Genomic DNA, 8,818 nt, shown 5'->3' on the forward strand with positions numbered 1-8,818 from the left:
TTTATTAACAACGCAATTTACTTCTATCCTTGCTAATTCTGAACAAAGCCCTACTTTATTCTTCTATATAACAAAATTCTGCTCGAAGATGCTTTTCTAGTTTTTAAAATAGATTGTTTATCTCTTCTTTGTCAAAACAACTTGATATATCTATATGTGATGGTCAAACTTTGCATCATTTATTAGAGACTGTTAGTCATGGTTACACTATTCGTTTTGATTTGTTCCCACGGGTGTCATGCGAACATCCAAGTATGGTTGTGTGCAAATTTCAACTTTAACTCATGATATTTAGAGGAGTTGTCTCTTACACTCTTTTATATTTTTCTTTGTATTTTTTTTTTATATTGCGTTGTTCTTGGAAACCCACCTTCGCTTTGGCTTGCTCCTATGGGTGTCATACAAACATCCAACTATGAGTAGGTTCCTTTCACAACTAAATTCTTATCTGTTTGGGAACATTTTTTAAATTTTCCCTTGTGCTGACATTGGAGTTTGGCATAATAATTTTTTTTTCTCTCTCTCTCTCTTTTTTTAAATGGAAATGAATGCATTTTCTTAAAGATCGTATATTCTTGATCTTATCTGCTCAGACCTTCCCCACCCCCAAATTTAAAGATGAGCAAGGTCCTCATTGCGTTGTTTGGATAGATTAGACAAACACTTAGAATAAAAATTTCAAAAAGAAGGTTTGAGCAGGACTTTGAAAGATAAAAGGTAAAGTACTGCTAAACTAAGAATTAACTAAGTGTTGGTCAGAATTTACAAAGTATGGGAAATGTTTCTAAGTATAAACATATTATACATCATGGCAGCGCAATGAATAACGCAAAAGTAAAGGATTAAGAACATCGCAAATATTGTCAAAGGATGATAAAGAGAAAGGCACAGGCAAAAAAGGAGTGAATATGTACTCATTTGTATTGAATATTAACAAAGTATACAAATAATTAAAAATTAACGCAATACAAAGTTGTTGCCTATACAAAGAATCAAAGAATTGAAGATGTTATCTTTTTGAATTTGATTCAGATGGGTGCACGCTAAAAATTAACACCGCGCTTCTAATAACGCAAATACATTTTTGCTAAGGACGGGCAACAACACATGCACTCCCACAACACACCCCTTAATTCAATGCATTTCTGGAGGATCGGGCGCACGGTATTTCTATCAGTACATCACTACCTCAACATAGTGCCTTTTCACTAAGGACGGGCAAAGAACACATACGTGCACAACACACCCCTCAAAGCAATGCATTTGGGTGTAGTGGATGCAAGGTGTATCTTGTTAACACATAATGCACCCATCATCGTGTTACATACCAATTTTTCTTCTTTTTAAGTCATAAAAAATGCAAGTCGAAAAGACTTTACGGTGTCTAATGTTCCAACCAAAAATTAAAGGAATTTAAACATGACATGAAAAATTAAATTGAAGAGAATTACAGAAAGCATTAAATGCTACTCCTAAAAAGCAGTAAATAACAAGATTTAGAAAGCAGTAAAAGAAAACTGTAAAGAAAGCACGTAAACATAAATAGGGATGCTGATTGAAAGAAGTTCTCAAAATTACCGCAATCACTTCCCCGCAAGCGGTTTAATCTTGCTTGCCCAAGTCAATGGTATCCATGCATCGCTCGAAGTCGCCTCTGTAGTATGGTTTAATCCGTTGACCATTGAATTTAAACGCATTGTTCCCGTCTAAAGTTGTTAGTTTCATTGCACCGTGAGGAAAGATAGTTTTGATTTTGAACAGCCCAGACCAGCGAGACTTCAACTTTCCTGGGAACAATCACAAACGAGCATTAAATAATAATACCTGTTGACCTTTGGTGAATGTCTGATCATTTATACGGTCATCATGCCACTTCTTGGTTTTCTCCTTATAGATCTTGGCATTTTCATAGGTGTCCCTTCGCCATTCGACCAACTGATTCAATTGTAGCTTCCGGACTTTCCTTGCACTTGCTAAATCAAACTTCAGCTTCTTGCATGCCCACATCACCTTATGTTCCAACTCGAGCGGAAGATGATAAGCTTTTCTAAAGACCAGGGCAGACAGAGACATGCCAATTGGTGTTTTATAGGCAGTTCTGTATGCCTACAGTGCTTCATCAAGCTTGGGTGACCAATCCTTTCTGGAAGTATTGACTACCTTCTCCAAGATAGTTTTGATCTCTCGGTTAGAAATCTCTGCCTGCCCATTAGTCTGCGGGTGATAAGCAGTTGCAACTCGATGGCTGACGTTAAATTTAGTCAATAGGTTGACAATTATGCGGTTGATAAAGTGAGAGCCCTCATCGCTGATTAAGGCCCATGGCGTCCCATATCGAGCAAAAATATTCTTCTTAAGAAACTTCGCCACTATGGCCGCATCATTCTTGGCACATGCGATAGCCTCAACCCATTTTGATACATAATCAATTGCGACTAGGATATAGTGATGACCTTTTGATGGTGGAAACGGGCCCATGAAGTCAATTCCCCAAACATCAAATAATTCCACTTCTAAAATTGATGTCAATGGCATTTCATTTCTCTTTGACATATTCCCCGTCCTCTGACATCTATCGCATTGCACAACGTGGGCTTGGGCATCCTTGAACAGTGTTGGCCAGAAATAGCCACACTGTAGAACCTTTTCGGTAGTTCGCTGCCCCCCAAAGTGTCCTCCGTAAGGGGACTCATGACACATCTCCAGAATGTGTTTGACTTCATGCTCAGGAACGCATCGACGTAATATATGATCAGGACCAAGTCGATATAGGAATGGGTCGTCCTAGAAATAAAATTTGACATCATGTCTTAGCTTCTTCTTCTGCTGGTGAGTATAGTCATCTAGTATTTGATCGTAAACAATGAAATTCACGATGTTCGCATACCAGGGAACATTAATTCCTACTGACATTAGCAGCTCATTGGGGAACCTTTCTTCAATATCTTTTTCTTTACCTTGAACCTCGCAATTCTCTAATCTTGACAAATGATCTGCGACTTGGTTCTTGGTTCCCTTCCAGTCTTTGATCTCTAGGTCAAATTCTTGTAGTAGCAACACCCACCGTATAAGCCTTGGTTTCTTTGTCATCAAATATTTGATCGCAGAGTGATCCGTATACACCACAACGTTTGTTGTGATTAAATATTGTCGAAATTTTTCCAATGGAAATACCACTGCGAGCATTTCCTTCTTGGTGGTTGTATAGTTCTCCTGCGAGCATTTACCAGACGAATCCCCAAAATGTTAGGTTTGCTGAGTTGGTGATCTGGCCACTCTCACCCATACAAATCAAAGGACCGTCCTCATAGGCAGGAGTTCACAACTCATTCAGAATTCAGGTTATGCTACCTATGGTCATACTGGTGAAATGTAAATCTCTATTATGAACGACGTTATATAATGAGACTAAACATTTCGTGGTCTGGTCTTATACAAACTCCTTTGTATAGAATATCCCCTCTCGTATGTCTAATATATGAATGATTAGGATTAGATCATTTGGAACACTTCAAACAATTGTCACACCTACAAAGAGGGCCATACTCATAGTGTCACCAGGATAAGGTATCCAGCCTTATCCATCTACTATAGATCATTGGTGTTGCACGAGATTACTCATTTTAGAAGGCGGGATTTTAAAATTTCAGATTTCCCAAGAGGGTGAAAATTATAGATTTTAAAAGTTTTCATAATTTCCCTTCCGCTAAGATATTTTCTTCTATTCACTAGTGGAGAAAATTTCCCATTATCTCATCCCTCAACAATGACCGAAACCTGATCCATTGACTTCCTCCATCCCCATCCCCATCACCGCATCTCTCTCCCACCGCCACTGCTCATCAACCATACTCCATCCAAAACATCTGCCGACCACCGTCAGGTACAACTGCCACTCGAGGGGCACAAAAGCTAGATGTCTTCAACACAAAAGACCAAACAACTTTTGTGAAATGGTTGTCAAATTTTCCAATACAGAGTACAAGGTTCTAAGCCTGAACGTTTGAGCCTTCCTTCTATCTCAACAATAATGCACCCCCTCTTTCTTCTTACAGGCCTCCATGGGCTGAGGTGATACCCATAAGCTCTTGAAGAAGGCATAATTTCATTTATGTTAATAGTGTGCCCTATTTAATTCAAAATAGAGAAATCCCATTGTGTTGAGTCTTAGTCCAAAGGAAAAATAAAGAATGAATGATGTTTATGATGCCATGTTTCCTCTCTTAAACATGTGGTGTAAAAACACTTTGAGTTCTCTATCTATGATATCAATGCCTGAAGTGACAAAAGAAAAAGAAAAGAAAACCCTTTTCTCTCTCATTCTCTTTTTGCTACATTTCAGATGAGTTTCAATGTCTTAAATCCATGGTGAATCGAGCATGCAAAGCAAGATCTAAGTAGAGAAGAAGAAAAGGAACAAGAAGATGTATAGTGGTTTGATTTTCACCTACATCTACTATTGAAGCTCATAAGAGAGTCAATCTTTTATTCTCAAGAAGAAGATAAGTTTCTTTTCTCTTCTTACAGTTATATCTCAAAAGCATCCTACTTATTTTACATGTTGAGCTGATTATTTAAAGAAGAGTGTTTACAAGAAGGTTAATCTGTTTTAACTAATTTTGTTTGTTTTTCTGCAGTAAGCGACTAATTGGGAAGCTCCAGTTTGGCTCACCTTTCCTTAACAGATCTCCACCTTAAGACAAAATTGTCTCTGATGCTTCTTCTTCAGGTATTTTATTTTCCAGCTTGATCTACTACATTGAGTAGATTTAAACTGTGTTCAAATTTGGCTTTTGTTACTGACTTTGCTAAAAAATCTGCCACATTCTCTTCTGAACTAACCTTTGTTATTGCTATTATGCCCTTTTCAATTACGTCTCTAACAAAATATAGTTTTACATCTATGTGCTTGGATCCGTCATGGAACTACTGATTCTTAGTTAGGTGAATTGCACTTTGGTTATCACAAAGTAGCTCCACCTGTGGTTGTTCATTACCTAGCTCAGTAGTTAACCTCTATAGCCATAGGGATTCTTTAACAGCCTCTGAGGTAGCTATAAACTCTACTTCAGTAGTTGAGAGGGAAGCCATTGATTGCAACTTAGACTTCCAACTGATCACATTGCCTCCAAATAGGAAGGTAAACCATGTAAGAGATCTTCTTCTGTCTAGGTCACCTGCAAAATCTGAGTCCATGTAGCCTTTAATGGGATTGATGCCCTAAAGTCTCGTGTCCTATAATTTATAAACAGTTTGTACGAACGCTTACAACCACTGATGTATAATATATGATATTTACTTAACTTCTTGATTTTGCTCATCTGAATGTTTTATTTGCTTTACCACAAACCAATAAACTAAAATCTCTAGTTGTCTTTATGTAACTTAAGCATGTATGTGGTGACATACAAGTGGATCATGTCTTGAGTGATAACCAAAATGGTCTGTAGTATATGGATATAGGAGGGAAACCTTATCCTGGTAACGCTATGGATGAAGCTCGCTTTGTGGAATAGTTACAAGTGTTGTGACTTGTCACAGATGGTCTAATTCTGATCATTCGTGTAGGAGACATGCGAGCAGGGGCATCCTATATGAAGAATTTGTATAATACCTGACCACGAAGTGTTAACGTCTCGTTATATAACACCGTTCATGACATAGACTTCACTTCACTATGATGACCATAGGTAACATGACCTCAATCCTGAGTGAGTTGGGAACTCCTGCCATTGAGGACGGTCCTTTGATTTATATAGGTGCGAGTGGCCAGGTCGCCAATTCAAACCTACCATTTTGGAGATTCGTCTGATTTGGGAGTTGGGAACTCAGCTACATAAGATGGAATTCACTCCTTCCCTGACACAGGGGTAAGTAGATAGATAGCTCCCTTAAGGGCTGATTCCAGGGCTTGAATGATGTGGCGTCACACACCTTTTCTTGGCCCGAGAGGTGTTCACACATAGTTGGACTATGTTGTATTATTCACAATCTTGGTGCGCGGTAGATTAGAAGTCAATTTTACTTGACAACCAAAATCCCGTGGACACATTATGCGATGCATGTTCCTAAGATATGCGTTGATAGTCATGCATCGATGGTCATGCGTTGGACTGATATTGCGTTAATGAATGTATACGATGACCATGTGTCCTGCCACAAGTTTTCTTGCGCTGGAACCAAGTATAATTCCAACGCAAGTTTCTCAAGTAATCTGAGGTCGAACATAGGGACTTGTAGCTATATGTTGCGGTGATGTGCATGCGGCGGTTTGAATAAAAGAATGGAGGGGATGTTGCTAAGTTAATCCTGCTCCTACTTCTATCTAACAGACAACGCAATGAGAATATGCATGAAAGATAGAGATACGACAAACCTTGACATGAAATAAATGTATGGGAAAATAGATAAAATGCGGAGATGCTTTCATTGCAATACTTAAGAGTGACTGCAAGGGCAACCCTAGTTAACGCAAGCCAATGCGATCATGCTACACTCATACAATAGTAAACCACCTCTCGGTGCGAATGCTACGGCTTCTAATGCTAGAACGCATGCGATGTATGTGCAGAGGTGTCTATAGGGCCTACACATAAGCCTCTAATTCTTGTCCATGCGATGATACACAAACAAGGCAACCACATATCATCATTCCTATTCCTAGGGTGCATGCGATGCAGTGTTGATAAACAGAGCTTATCTCTAAGTCCCTATCTCTTGCTTATGCCGATCTAATCTCGCTCTCTCGAGTCTAAATTCTAACCTAGCTCTCTCGAGTCATTAGGTTCTTTCTTTAGACTCTCTCTTGAGTAGCTTTAAAGGGGTGTTGGGCACAACATAAAACAAGACAAACACATGAACTTGGTTGATGCAAGGTTGTTACTATGCCTAGTGAACAACGCATACCTTGCTTAATGCGTCCAACCACTTACCCTCCCGAACAGTTGATTGTTGCTGACTTTACTCATAGACAAGCAATGCATTAGCCTATAGACAGACGTTACAGCAGCTTCACACTAAGCAAATAAGGTTACTCACACACTCACACAACGCACACCTCTCGGTAGGTTGCTACATGCTTCATATCCCTAATCTACATGACTAAGTATGCAATACCCAAGCAATCTCACCAAGTATTGTAATGAAAGTAAAGATGCTACGCAAAGAAGATGGAGATGGAGTTGAAGTGAGAGAAGTGCATTGAAAACAAGTTGTATTAATTCCTTAATCACAAAATGTCATACAATAAAATTTAGGAAAATAAAGGAAAAAGAAATGACCAGCTGGAAGCAAAGATTTGCTCCCAGTGGATGTGCATCAAGGCTGTCGGTGGTGCCATGGTTGGGCGGAGGAGCTGACTCTTTCGAGATCTAGCTCTGGTCGAAGGCTCCGGTCATCACTCGGAATGGATGAAGGAGGTGAAGAACTCTCAGCGTCTTCTCACACATTTTGTCTGGATCATAAGGATTCGCCTTAGGCAAACCTTAGGCGAAAACCTTGGATGATCTGAATTTCTGCTCATCGGCTTCTATTTATAGAGCTTGGGTTGCCGACAGCATTAATTGGACTGCTCTGAGCCTAACGTTCGATGCGTTAGTCCTTTCTGAACCTCTGTCACCAACGGCGCGGTAGGTGAAATGTCAGCATCAACTTTGGATTTTCTCGAGATAGATGCGATGATGCGTTCATTCCACCACTTTGGGTTGATCCCATTAGAATGCGTTGTCGCATAGCCGCAATCATTCAATGGCCGCATTCGCTTAACACCGCAACTCTACATGATGATCGCAATTGCTTGACGAGCGCAACTCCCATGCGGTGGACGCATACGGCTGATTATCGCAACATCCATGTGTTGATCGATGCGTTTGCCTTTGCGATGGAGTGTTCCTCCGCATACGGTCGTCTATGCGGTGGTTCGGTTTTCACGTTTGCATTCATTTCCTGCATTAGCTACAGAAATAGAACATTGAACGCATAATAACGCAAAATAACGGGTTAGCTGAGATTCAACATGCTAATCGATGCAAACTCTTTTTCTCATGAAGTCCTTATCATGATTGACGTATATTCTACCTAAGAACCTTCATAATTCTAAGTAAAAGGCCTAAAATGACATGCATTTCTGCATGTCATCAGCGCCACACACCTTTTCTTGGCCTGAGAGATGTTCACACATAGTTGAACTATGTTGTATTATTCATTAGACGAATCAGTGGTACTTAAGGAGTGAGATGTAACTACAAGGGCAAAGGGTAAATTAGCCTAGCTGTACTTATGAGCATGTGTGAAGGGTCATCGTACTCATGATTGGTTATATCCGATGGATACATAAATATATCTGTAGTAAGAAGAGTTCAGTTGTTGGTCTTTAGTGGAATACCTGATAGTTAATGGATGGTAGATCTCGTGGCTAAAGAGTTTGGTCAGCTATTCACGTACCGTTGGAGTTTCGAGCCACGGGTCCATTAGGTTCCCTGGGTAGTTTGGATAAAGTCGAGAATCAGTATTTGGGTTAATTTGAAATGTTCAAATTGACAAGAGGAAGTTCGATTATATATGATATAATTGGACTTGTTAATTATATATGATATAATTGGCTAAATGTATGAGATACATTATTTTGGAGGAAATTAGATATAAATATGATTTATATCAAGTATAGGAGAAAACACTATAGTTGATATATGATATCAAAATATACGTTAAGAATATAATATGATTATATTCATTATTTTAATAATTAAGCGGTTATGAGATAATTAACCGAAGTTTTCTCCGAATTCGTGCGAAAGTGGGAAGTTGAATTCAATTCTAG

The sequence above is a fragment of the Benincasa hispida genome, chromosome 1 (assembly GCF_027475165.1).
Source record: "Benincasa hispida cultivar pf3 chromosome 1, pf3_genome.v1.1, whole genome shotgun sequence".
NCBI classification, from domain to species: Eukaryota; Viridiplantae; Streptophyta; class Magnoliopsida; order Cucurbitales; family Cucurbitaceae; genus Benincasa; species Benincasa hispida.